Below are 14,162 nucleotides of genomic sequence, written 5' to 3'. Positions count from 1 at the left end.
CACAAGCACAACCCTGGTGCCAGGCTGCTTACTCACTTTATCTCCGATCATTACAACTCTTCTGCCAGCGGCAGCTGCTGTCTCTGTTTGGACGTGAGTGTCTTTGCTCAGAGTGTTCACCACTAGTCCGGCGATTACCCAGGCAGGAAGCTCTCCTTGATCAAGCATTCTTTGCTTTACCTTTTCACACTACCCCTTCAAAGGAGTATGGGAGGATCCTTGCTGCATGGAGCCATAACAAGGAACAGAGGCCACCACATATCTCCAAGGACATGTTAAAATGCAAACAATCAGATGTTTATAGTATTCTGCTTTTAAACATTTACTTAAAAATTATTTATGCGTATGTGTGCATGGGTACAGGTTCACACAGAGGCCAGCAGAGGGCATCACATCCAAGGATCTGGAGATAGTTGCCTGATAGGACACTGTGTGCCCAGTTTGGGCTCTCTGTAATAGCACTTTTTCTTCACGGCTTGGCATCTCTTTAGCCCTGGCTTTTCTGGATTTACACCCAAGGCGTTGCAAGCAATTGTACCTCAGCAATCTAAAATGGAAACCATTGTTGGGTTTCTGCGTCAGCACTGAGATCACATTCACATCCACACTTAATTACATGCACAGCATGCTAAGCGAGGTCCAGCTCACACCAACTTAGTTCTTATGTTCAACTCTGCAGCTACTAGAGTTTCTCCAGAGTGAGTAGCTTACCAAATGTGGGCCTCAGTTTCCTCTTTATACAGTAGGCAATACACCAGGGGGTGGTGGTGCACACACCTTTAATCCCAGCACTCAGGAGGCAGAGGCAGGAGGATGTCTGTGAGTTCAAGGCCAGCCTGGTCTACAGAGCTACTTCAGGACAGCCAAGGGTTACATAGAGAGACTGGTCCTGAAAATAATTTTAATATTACCATGTAGAGTAGGCAAGAGTGTGGTATTTATATTACAGGTCACTGTAAGAAAATGTGGATGACTTTGTGTGTACATCGCATACATGGAAAGCATGATGTAAGCTGTAAACATGTTTTTTTTTTAATCAATTGATAGCTAAAATATGTAACAGTGGGATAATGATTAACAAAACATAGTGGAAATAAAGCATTATCTTCCACTGTGATTCAAAAAGGCAACCAATGTTTCGTGTGCTAATGCTGTTGATTATGTTGGTATGAAAGGAAGGACTGGGCAGCTGGCTGTGATGGAATCTGTTCCGTACCCCACCAAAAATTTGGAGCTTTTCAAAAAGGGCCATGGCTGTCCTGTGATACAGTACAAATCGAGACACCAGGAGCCATGACTGTGAAGTTTGGAGAAGGCAGAGTAATCAGATCCAAGGGAGAATGACTCTGTCCCTCTGTTAACTTCTCTCCAGATAAGCTAATGTTTAGTGTTAATGCCTGGCAAGTTCCAAAGAGGGGGAAAACGTAAGTATTTATCGTCCATATTATATATGATTGAAATTAAAGTTGACTTGCCCATTAAGCAATGCAGTAACAGGTTTCCTGACTTTTCATCAGAGAGACAATCCATATCCAAAAGACATTATATTTCAAAAGAACGCTAATCAATGCTGAGAACACTTGCTATAAATTATTCACATCCGTTATAAACTTCTCCATCCCTTTAAAAATTAACAGAACACAAAAGTAGGCCCATCTCACCTTGAGAAGTTGGACTGTGAGGGGCCGATGGCCATAATCACATCTACAGGAAGCAGAGAGAGCTCGTGTATTATGAGGAAGAAAGCGGGCAACCTTACATCTGATAGAAGACAATCCCTGCTCCTTGCTATGCTCCCTCTCGCCACACATTAATATTTCATGCAACCATTTCAAAATAAAGTCATAATGTGGGCCGTAAATCACAAAACAGTGGTAATAAACCACTTTGGTTTATATTAGCTGTATGGGGTGATACTTAAGTCTTCCCACCATTAGCCCGGACTATTTGAGCCTTCTCTGTCCCTCACATTCTCCAGTTCTTTCGTTTTAAGCGGCAGGAATGCGGAAAACAATGCAAAACCCACTCATCAGTGATAAAATGGGGCTATTTGTTCTCATAATTGATTTCATTTCAACTTGGACCTGTGAAAATGATAGCACAATAGGAAATGATGGTAGTGTTGACCTCGTTTTATCAAACGACACAACTACCCACTGAATCCAGTGGAGATGACATAAGACGTTGGAAGAATACGTGCACAATGGCTCCAAAGGCTGCAGTGGTGATCGTATAAAAACAGCCTGTGCTCTCTAGAGGGTGGTTTACTCTTTTTGAATGCCCATGTGTCTACTCATCCCACATGGTACTGTGTCTCACATTTTCTTCCCTTACCCACCTAGTCTTATTATTTTAGTTTCTGTTCTACCTTCTGGCATAAGAATTGTTAGTGCTTGTACTTGCTGAGGCTGGAAAATATTCCTGTATTCTAGATGTGAATAAATCGTCCCCGAGCTGAAGCATCCTGGACTCACAAAACCTAAACCGCTGCCAATTGACTAAGACATAAACACGTGCATATATGAGTCCTATAAATCTTCGAGGGTGCTGCCGTTTGTGGTTTTTTTATGCTTAGTCACACTTCATTATCTTCAGGATGGAGGGGCCCTGTTGGTGGACCCTGAGTTCAGGTGGTCCCTGAGACCCAGCCCCTGACTCATAAAGGGCAAGTGAGATTAGCATTTTGTGCCCTAGAGGGATAGACAGTGGTGGTTCCCTGTGGCCCACCTTGGTCTGCTGTGTATAATAGCAAACGGCTAAGGTTACTGCAGTGTGATATGGTTGGAGTGAGACCATTAAGAGAGTGTGCGCAAGTATGCAAACATAATTACCATTATGTTTGTAGCTATGTTGTTATTTGTTAAGAAGTTTCTTGGTCTTTGGAAAAGTTCATGGACTATGGAATTCAACACTCAAATTCATGCATGATCACATGGGTTATGTACTCAAGAGTAATGGGGCTGGAATTTCAAATACCTGCCAAGTTCACGTGGTATCTGGAAAGTGTAGAATAGTATTGCTTTTGCAAATAACCTACCCACATCACCTCCCATTATGTCGAACTTTCTCTAGATTAATTATAACACACAATACAATGTTGGCACTACGTAATAGTTGTTGTTCTGTATTGCTTTAGGCATGAGGGCAATAAAGAATTTCTTGCATTCACGTGCATTGGTTTTTCCCCTGAGTATTTTTGACCAACCCTCGGTTGGCTGAATCTGGGATGTAGATACCATGAAAACTGTGGGCCAACATTATCTGTTTTTTGGACTGTGGGGAGGGGATACATATTTAAGAAATGTGGCTACCTGGTATCTTAGAAAATATAAGGGAGGCTAGACCGGGGGGGAGGTGAGTCCTAGCTGAGCACACCTCTGTACAGAGCAGCAAAGGGTTATTCCACGTGCCTGCTTCAGCATGCGCTGCTTTGCTTTTATGGAGGGCAGAAGATTGCTGGAGAGAGGGTCACTGTGGTCAAGGAGAAAGCTGAGCTTTGACCTCACAGAGGAATTTGGTCTTGATTTCAAGGAGGCATTTAAGACAACAATCCAACACTTTGGAGTACCTAAATGGATGGCGGAAAGTACGAGAAAACCACAGGTAGCGTTTGGTCAAAAAGAAAGTGGTTGGAGGTGTGGGAGGTGAGCAAAGGAAGGCAAAGGAGAACAGAAGCTGGCACAGGGCACGCCATGCCCGAGGATTTGCAATATTTATTCGCTGGGGGACCCGTGAGAGGCAGAGGGTGACAGCGGAGGCAGCCGAGGAAGGGTTGCGGCCAGAAGAAAGAGTCATGCGCAAAGGCCGCGAAGGATGTCTCTGTTTTGTCAAGGTAACGCCGTCATTTTCTGATTGCAGTGTTTCACGTTGTGGCCAACTCCTGACAATGGCTACCCCTTCCCCTGACATCCCATCCCACGTCCACTTAATGGCTTGTCAGCGTCTTTCATTGCTTGGCAGGAGCTCCTGGCCTGGTGAGCTCTTTGAGCAAGGCACAGGAACCACGGCAGACAGGCGCATCGCCCTTCAGCTGCCCCATACTCTGGGTTTTAGGTGAGGCATTGACGTTTGGGGTGGGCCAGCCCATGCCTTCAGAGTGCTTGTTCCTTGGTAACGAGCCTGACCCTTATTGATGGCAGATAGGGCCCTGAGAGGTCAGGCAGGGTGGAGGTAGGCTGTGTTTTGCTATCTTGTTTCTCCCTTGCCATCTGATGTCAATGCCTGCCACACCCTTCTTGGCAGTGCTGGAGCAGCGCTCCATCCATTGACCTGCTGCAGGGGTGCAACCATAGATGGTCTCTGACCATCACTTAGTTTTATACTTTCATTTCTGAAATAAACCGAGACAGGTTCTTTTGTTATGGATGGCGTGGGTGTGGAAACCTCACTTCTTTTTCTATTAGGCCAATAACTAGTCAGTTCCCAGGGTTTCTGCTTTAATGGAACGTCAGCAGTGAAAATTTGGGTTCTCCTGGTTACCACCGCCCTTCTTGGCTTCTGGTGGTTTACCCTCTAGAAATTGTGGCTTTCTTTCTCCCTTATCTTTGTAAACATAAATAACTCTCGTAATAAAGAACGCTGCCCAAAGTGTTTTCCATAGTCTCGCCCTCGGTAAAGAAGAGGTTCTTTTTTTTTTTTTTTTTTCTTTCTTTCTTTTTTTTCCTGTTTCTTGAATTTCAACATAGTTGAACTGAAAGATCCACTTCCCAGTGAACCTTTTAAAAAATAGGTCTGGCTTAATGGATGCCCTGATGAGAGCACTTCGCTGTGGGTTTTGCTAATGAAGAACTGAGAAGATCATCGGAAAATTCTCACACACCGAGCTACAGATGCTGGTTGAATTTGGCTTTTGAGAAATGCTAGTCACACTACTGGATGCTTTTATTTAAAGGTTGGTCACCAGGACTACTTCTCCTCCTCCTCCCCCTCCTCCTTCTTCTTTCCAGGTTAACATAAGGACAGGCTGAGATCAGAGTCAAACCAGAGTCTATCCCCATTTCAAGTTCACAACAACTAAGGTCACATTGGAGATGATTTATGCTCCCCATATTTTAAAATGCATCACAGATGATGTCTTTATCACATCAGGCCCTGGAGCAGTTAACAAACCTCCTTAAAAGTACAGAGGAGGAGGCATGGCCACAAACACACACACAAAAGCCACCCCTGCTCCCCGAAACACCGCTCAGCGCAACCCAACTCCATTTTTCTCATCCCCCTCCTCCGAATGTTACCGAAGCTGGGTTCCATTTAATTGCCATCTCATCTGCCGCAGGAAACAATTATTCTGAGTAAGCCTGCGGACCGCTCTGGTTTTGCAGCAGATTATTTAAAAACAATATTTCCTTAAGATAACAATTTTGATAATGATGCAGGAAGGAAATATATTGGCAATTAAATGAGCGTGTTTTAGCACAACAAGCAATAAAAAGCTTAACACTGAGCCGCTGTGAGTTAAATGCCGGAACAGTGTTGGACAACCCCCCCGGCTTTTGCTGACACATTTATTTTTCAGTAAATGAAGACTGTTTAGGTTTAATGCATTTGTGGTTGACGATAGTTTAAAAGATCAATGTAAATTCGTTTTGAACTAGTAAATATGGCTTTAATGAAACTTCTAACAGCATGCTCTCACACCTTGGGCCTCTTCATCATCCCTAGGAGACACAGCAGGGTCCTACCCGAGTCCGAGGACATGCCCAGAGCATATGAAGTGTTTGACAGGTTTTATTTGATGTGTGTGTGTGTGTGTGATTTACTGGCTAGACACTGGATTTCCACCTTTGCCCAACCCATTTTCCATCCATCCTTGACACAGAATGCTTCTGAAGAAACCTTTTGCTAAAGGTGCTTAAAAATATGCAATCATATACACCGTGGATAAAATGTGTCTCAGAACTGGGCTCATCGAATATCCCCCCTCCACCGAATGAGGTGATGTATGAGGCAGTCTGTGTATTTGGGTGTAGAGGCTAGTTTTCATAATTACTGTTGTTACAGGAAACCCTGGTTTTATGTATTATTATTCTGTTTTCCTTTAACACTTAATCCACAGAGTAAATAGAGGCAAGTAATTTCCTCTAGAGCTCCCTGCAGTTTTAGACAGTTCATGTAAATTGTACATGATGTGATTGCTTTGCTTTTTATCTATATTCTGACTTTTATGCGAGATAAATGTAAATATGAAACAGTGATATAGTAAACACAGTCCATTACACTAAACTGTGCCGCATGAGTATTTCCACTGGGCCTGGAAAGGGAAGACAGAATTGTGAGACATCAGTTTGTACCCTGTGAAGATACACCCCTGCCCTCCCCACCCCCCTTCCGGGGTCCTTTGTAAATTTTCCTTCTCTGGTCCTTGAGGATGTTTGCTTGTTGCTGTTGCTGAGACTTCACAGAGGAAGTAGACTAGACTCTCTCTGTCCCCAGCCTTGTTGACTGAATGACATTCATTTGTTTATAAGAAAAGTCAAGGTGAAAATAAATGACTTCTTGGGTCAGACTTTGAATTTGACCTTGGTGTGAGAGGCTAAGTGGTAAATGTCAGGAACAAGGTTCATGTGGTCTATTTATGTGGACCAGCAGGCAGCCTCTACCTTAAAAATTCTGGTGCACACACAGCTCTATTGCTGGTTGGATTATAGCTTTGAGTTTACATTTGGTAATGCAAATCTATGTCAACGCCATTCCCAGTAGTTTTGAAATTTAATGAAATAATAAAAAAAAAATGGTATAAAATGTGAATGTAAAAACCCAGCATAGCCCTTGTCATATAAACCTTACATCAGGGCCACAATTTTTCATTCTCTTCTTCATTTAAACATATAATAAACAGGGAAGAAGTTGCTAGTGATCTGGATGAGATTTGAGCAAACAAATAGAAAATGAAACGAATAAATAAATAAAGCAACTCACCACCCAGTTCCCAGGCTTGGGAACTGCTGTGCAGGCTTGCCTGGCAAGGAGCTAGGATGGAAATGGAAATTATCAGAAAAGTACTTATTTCTGTAGGTAAGTCAGACGTGAAAATTGTTTTAATTGCAGAACTTAGCTGACCTTGCAGTGTGGACATCCATTCCTGGGAAAGAAAAACACAGTGGAATTTGCCTGAAAACCAAGAGAGCACAAATAACTCAGAATGAAAGCCTAGAGAAAGTAACTGAATTCTAGTCTACGAGTTCCAAGGTCACCTGCTATCCAGCCAAAACTGTAAAGATACCCCCACTGTTAGGTCTACAGGGTCATTTAGAAGGTTCCAGAGTGGATTCTAAAGGAAGAGGGAGGGCTGCTGAGGAGCCTGGTAGGTGGAGAGGTGGTTGGCATCATGAATGTCTAGTCTCATTTGCTCAGGCTATGTTTAAACTGTCCCTACTGCCATAATTCACAGTAACACTAGAGACTACCCCTACTTTCTAATGTCTGTTGCATGTGAACATCCTTCTAGAAAGTTCTGCAATAAAACCCACGGTATTCTCTAGCTTGTTTTCCCCTTTAATAACAGGTCACCTCTTGGGAAGTTATACTGTACTAAATATATAAAGCAACACGCTTTAATTAGCTTTCCTTATCTTACATCCCATCCCAAACATCGCTGGTGCCCATTGCGGTCTTCATCATTTCCCGATTCCGACGTGGAGGCGGAAAGAGAGCAAATTTGAGGCCACAGTCAGTGGAATTAGATTCAGTATTTTTTTCTCAACTACAGCCCGTTTAAAAGAAAATGAGCTAGAGGCTAGAGAGGTGGTCCAGCAATTAAGAATCTAGGCCCAGCCTAGATTCCCTGCACCTGTATGGCAGCTCACAATTGTCTGTAACTCTGGTTCCAGGAGATGTGACACCCTCTTCTAGTCTCTTTAGGGACTATATGCATGTGGCACACAGCAGACATGCAAGGCAAGTATTTATGCACATAAACCACACAAATTAAAAAAGACACCTTTGGGGTTCCAGCATGTCTAAGTCATAAGGCAGGTGAAATATGTTTTTGAGTTAAGTGATATTAAATTAATAGTTAAAGGAAAATAACTATTAACGGCCTCTGTGTCTGCCACACTGTATAAAAGGCAGGCATGGGATAGAACTCAGGAAGGGAAACACATTAAGCTTCGTATCCTGTACACGGCTGTACAGCTGTGGTTGAGCCCTGTCATCTCGACTGACCACGAGGGCACGGACATCTAACAACTGCTTTTCTTTCTTTCTTCTCTTTAAACACACACTTAGCCGTCATGAGCCAGCTTCGAGGATCAAAAGTTGGTGCACAACTCCTGTTGAGAGACAGCACTCACAGCCACATTATGCCGAGCATCTGCCATCAGCGCGTCTGGGTTTGAGGGAGATTTGTATTCACCACTACCACTCAGGTCTGTTTTCAGATGAATACTGAATAGACCTAGCAGTGTGGCTTTCCCCTTCTCCACCCATTTCTCATCCCCAAAGTAAGGAATCGGGACGTGAGACCCCCAGGCGGAAAGTAGGTGGACAGTAGGTGAAGTCTTGCCATGTGACTTCAAATGTGGGGCATTTTTCTCAAAGTCTAATTAGGAAACAAAATATGTGGCCTGCACATCGAATCATTGATGATTAACCCCAAGTACAGGACACACTCAAGTGTACTGAGTTCTTCCAAAAAAGGTGTGAACTTCAATATTGACTTATATGTTATGCTATAGGAGAGAGAGAGATGGAGTCAGAAAGACAGAGACAGAGAGAGACAGGGAGGGATGGAGGGAGGGAGACAGGGAGAGATAGAGAAGGATGGAGGAAGGGAGACAGAGAGACAGAGACATAGAGAGATAGAGAGAGAGGGAGGGAGACTGAGAGACAGAGGTAGATAGAGACAGAGAGACAGAGAGAGCACACAATGCCCCCAGGAAGAAATTAATCTTACATGTTATTACATATTATTAGACACCAGAGTCATCTTTGGATATGTAAACTACACTGAGGGATAACCTACTTACTGATTCAGACAATAATCACATAAGTCAGTCACAGTAAAAGCCAGCACTTTGGTCTCAAGGCTTGTCTGCCGGTGTCTGGGGATGACGGTCCTGCTTCACAAGGCCATACTTGCTTCCCTAGAGGAAGGGAACAGAAGGTGGATTAAGGTGTGGAGATGTACATGTGGTTTTTGCTTTTAAAAATGTTGTTGAGAGACGTAGGTAAGGTGGCTGATGTGCAATGTGACAATCTGAAAAACAATTTACAGAGCACACACGTGTGTACATTTTCAGATAAAGATGCCTTGTGTGTCCAAAGGGCTGCAGAATCTCAGGTGTTGGCTTTTCATCTGGATTACCAAATGCAGGAGAATTTCCAAAATAATCACTCCCATCACTGCAGAATAGGGCCCACAAGCTGTTAAACTTCACCATGCCAGTGCCTGTCAACCTAAGCACAAGAAACACCACGTGTAGCCACAGGGTTGCTGGTAAAAATGCCACGACGGTGGCAGACAGCACAGGAGGCGGCATCCCATTCCGAGAGCTCTCTTAAAAAATGCATCCATGTTCTCCCGGGGAAATGCCAATAAATGAGAAAGGCCGAGGAAAGAGAGATGACTGTCCGGTTAGCGGCTAAGGAGCTTTGGTTAATGGCAAATGGACTCCGTCTCAGAGCTGCTCCCGAGGCTGACGGGTGAGACAGGAGAGCAGCTGTCTCCAGCTCGCTGACCCTCAGTCAGCCAGCCAGCAGGTCTTTGAAGACACTTACTTTGATCATTGAAGTCACTTAATAAAGAACTGCACCTTCTGTGCCCACACGATTCATTTGCCCATCTTAAAAACTGAATCATGCTCTTGGGTCATTTAGGAAAAAAAAAAAAATGTGAATCTGGCTGGGGACACGGTTCAGAGGGTAAAGTAGTCTCCTTGCAAATTTGGGGGTCCAAATTGTGTTCTCCAGAGCCCATGCACACAGGCGTGGAGTCTCAGCAATGGGGACAGGAGGGCCCGGGGCTCTGCCCAGCACCCCAACATCCTTGGTTGACAGTGCCTTGGGAATCATAGCTGCCCAAGGTTGCCTCCCTCCCTCTACATGTAGACACACATAGGCGCACACACAAATGCAAATTAACTTAATCTTTCTCGTGTGTATTCAGCCCTGACATGGACGTACGGTCTTTTGATCTACTCCTCTGCAGGGTTATGGGTGAAGGCAGGAACTTGCAGGGAGAACCTATCCTGTCCTCTCCTCCACCTGTTTCCTCCTTGCTAAAGCATGTCCAGAGTAGCAGCAGGGTCACGCCCTCTCTTCAAGTCCCTTCTTGAAGCATGGGAGCTCTAATGGGCATTAAGAGGACCTGATTAACTTGCCGTTGCTTGCTGAGAAAACACTGTTTACGCAGAACCAGCTTATTGCTAACAAGAGTATATATTAAGGCATAGCCCGGGAAAGGCGCAGTATGGTTCTCCTAATTATTTTCTCTCACTCCAGTTGATGATATGAAATCAGGACCAGACACACAATCCCTCATTTCTTTACTTACGGGAAAAGGCAACAGATTTTATGAAGATTGGAAAGTTTCCCCCACCCCATTTGTCTCTACAGTCCTGTGTCTCTGCAGTCACCCCTCCAGGGGAGAGATGGTAAAGAGTTCAGATGTTTCCCTCTTCCTGTAATAATCATGCATATGCCCAGCTTGAATGGCTCCCCAGCCTCATGAATTTGCAGAGTGGCCTTGGAGAGGCTCCCTCTTGTCTTGGGGACAATTGCCAAGGCTGATCCAAGGAGAAACTAATCTTGGACGAGAAGGATCAGTGCGCAGGACAGGTCTGACCTGTTCTGCGCTGGGTAGCTTCTGGTCATGTGCCATTGTGTCCCCCAACCCGTCCTTTGCTCTTTTATTTTTTACAGTGTGGCCTGACAGTCACCTGATCCTCACAGGTGTGCCTCTTTTTGGATCGGCACACACCTTGTCTCCGCCATGTTGGTGGTGGGCAGCACAGGGGAATGGACAGTCTGATCCCTCTTCTCCTGTTTTGGTTTTCTAGGCTCCAAGTGATTATTAGTGGACAAGAAGCAAAGGAGAGGAGAGGACTCAAGATGTCAGTTCCTTACATCTCAGAGTACTGAGCTAGGGACTCCAGTCTGTGACGTGTCAAATGTACACGAATGTCCCAGCCTCTACTCTGCTGATGCCCGGCTGCCTGTATATGCCATGCCTGTGGGCGCAGTGGAATTCTTCCAGAGGAGATGACGGTCTTCAGCCTAGACAGAATTCCTTATGCAAGAAGGAGACCCCTCTCGAAGTGCCGATGCCTCTCTGCTGGGATCGATGCTGTGGAGCCTGCATACATTGGTAAGTAGCTAAGCAGCGAGTCTCAATTTAGCAACAACAATTATGGATTAGGGTGCCAAGGGCAACAATGAGCGAATGGCCCAGGGAAAAGTCAGTTGTGGATCTCTACAATTGTCTTTTTTGTTTTTTTTGTTTTTTTTTCTTTCTTCAATTTGGTAACATCTAAATAAACAAAGGAAAAAAGCATCAAAAGGAAGGCCCAGAAGTCTGGGAAGACATAAGAATGGTTAATATAGTTATTCTTGTTGAGGCCTTCGCCGTCCACCTGAACTGCTCACAGGAGCCCTACTGCTCGCTGCCCCTGCACTGAGGAATGTTTACCATTGGGTGGAGAAAGCTTTCTCCCTGTTCTTTCTAGAGTGTTCTCTGTCACTGCTCTTCACAGCCACCCAGTCATCGTCAATGTCCCCTGAACATGGGGCTCCCAGCTCTGCATTCCAAGAGTCCCTTGTAGTAGTGAGCTAAGCATGACTATACTCTAATGTTCTACAGAAAATCAATCTGTTGTCATCACTGAAATTCCATGATTGGCCATCACCTGTGGGTTCTGGCTTCTTCTGCTGGTCTTGGGGGTAAAGGTATCTCGAAGCTCATGCTCTCTTACATCTCCAGGTACGCGTTTGCCTCAAAGCAGGCCTTTGCCACCACCTCTTATTCTGCCCCATTATCTCCCACATCTTTTTCTTGTCATTGGCCACTGTAGAAGTAGAGGAAAACAAAAAACAAACAAACAAACAAACAAACAAACAAAAACTACTATTCCAGCATCCTTGAACCCCGCCTGAGATGTATTGACAGAGTGAATAATCTATTTCCACTGCCAGAGTATGCAGGAACAAGTATCAGCAGCTGATAACTTAAATGAGAAAACGTGTTGGACAGACTGGCCCTGGTGCTCACATTTGTGTGGATATTTTATTGTGTTTTGAGCGCGTTTCAGTCGATCTCAGGAGCGCCCTGAGATCTGTGTGTGAGATGACAAGAGCTTGATTGAACCTGATTGGGACGTGGCTGGGCAAGGCTCTCTTTGAACATTGCCGATTGGGCCTTTTGAATTGTTTGGTTCACATTCTCTGTTCTTTTGTGTTTTCTGGTCTTACCCTACCAACTCCCTCTTCTCCTCCTGTCCCCTGGGAGTAAGTCTGTGCCCACAAAGCCCCTTGGGACATGGCCCTTCCACCCCCATCTTCTCTACTTAGAACAAGGGAGCAGTGTCAGGCCTTGAGGCCTGAGTTTTCCCAGAGGCCGCCACACCCTGCCCACATAGGTGATGGCTAGGCACTGAGGAATGTTTACCATTGGGTGGGCTCGATGGTTTGAGGGGAAGTTTGACTCCATAACCGCTCTAGGATTTGTTAGTTATGAGTCTAGGGCAGCGGAAACAAGCGGCCTTGAAACAACACAGATCGTTATCACTCAACCAAAACCAGAGAAAATTCAAAGGGTGGAAGTCCTGTATGAACCTGAAATCAAAATCTCAAGTCTCTTTATAAAACATGATTGTTTTATAAACAGAATATAAATCAGATACATTGTTTCCATTCTTCCTGGTGACTCTAAGACATTAGTTATGAAGTACCACCTGTATATACCTAATGAAGCTGTCACAGGGCCAGTCTCCTCTCTCTCTCTCTCTCTCTCTCCCCCAGTCCTCCCTTCGTGGGCTAACTCTGCATGTCTCACAGAATGGGCTCTGTCCCCTTGTTTACATTATTGAAATCCATATTAACAAGCTCTGGTTCTCATCTAATACCCTGCCCGGTGGGTACAGGAAAGCCGAGGGCAACCATTTTCAGGGGCAAGGCAACAATAAATTTCCCAAGATTTGTTGACATTAATTGGTTTGGGTTGGTGTGAGACACTGTAGCGCCCCCCCCCCCACTACAGTCTTTGAATCGGTCAGTTCTCAGGCCAGCCGTCATTCGACCATGGGCTTAACAGCATCTCAGGGTCACTGGTGACTCAATCACACCTTTCATTTATTGCTCAATAAAATAATAAATAACAATAAGATTAGAGGGTTAAGCACAGTGCTGTCCTCCAGGGAGGACATAAAGTTTCCAGTGCTTTCGGACAAGTGAGCCCATGTGCCTTCAGGCCTGAACAAAGGCCCTTTCCAGAGGTGCAGCTGCCGACACCTCAAGGCAGTTCCAAGAGCCAGCTTTCGAGCTGCAGACCAAGCTAGAGGATGTGGGAGCTGACGGTTCTATGATGGAGAGACACGCATATGCAAATAGATTGTTTTCTTGTGGAACAACCGCTTTCTGGCTCTTGTGTTACCATCAAGCGACGAGCCCATTGCAGATGAACCTACTGACCACCATTGTCTACAAAGACAGGATAATATGTGCAGTAAATAGGTATGCGCCTGTTCCTGGGGTTCATGGCCAGTGTGTGTGTGTGTGTGTGTGTGTGTGTGTGTGTGTGTGCGCGCACGCGTATACATGAAGCAGCATGCTAGTTTGCTCATGAGCCCCTGAGATCTTTCAATTGGTTAACTAAGTCATTACTATCTGTAGTAGAGGGCCATCTACAAAAACTCAAAGATACAATGATAGGGATGAGAAATATAGCTCAGTTGGTAGAGTGCCTGCCTTCCATGTCGAGGCCTTTGGTTCAGTTCTTAGCATGGCACAAACTGGGCATGTTGGCCCATGATTATAACCTTACAACTCAGGAGGTAGAGGCAAAAATCACAAGTTCAAGGCCGCCCTTGTTACACCATGCAAGTCAGGTTCTGCTATGTGACCCTGTCTCTAAGAAACTAATTAGATGAAATAAAATGAAGTCCGATTGTAAGCTTGGTGCGGTGGTGCATGCCTGTAAAGCTAGCACTTGGGGGTTGGAGGGAAATCAG

This window comes from Phodopus roborovskii, unplaced genomic scaffold (genome assembly GCF_943737965.1).
Source record: "Phodopus roborovskii unplaced genomic scaffold, PHOROB, whole genome shotgun sequence".
NCBI classification, from domain to species: Eukaryota; Metazoa; Chordata; class Mammalia; order Rodentia; family Cricetidae; genus Phodopus; species Phodopus roborovskii.
This window is presented reverse-complemented; position numbering follows the sequence as displayed.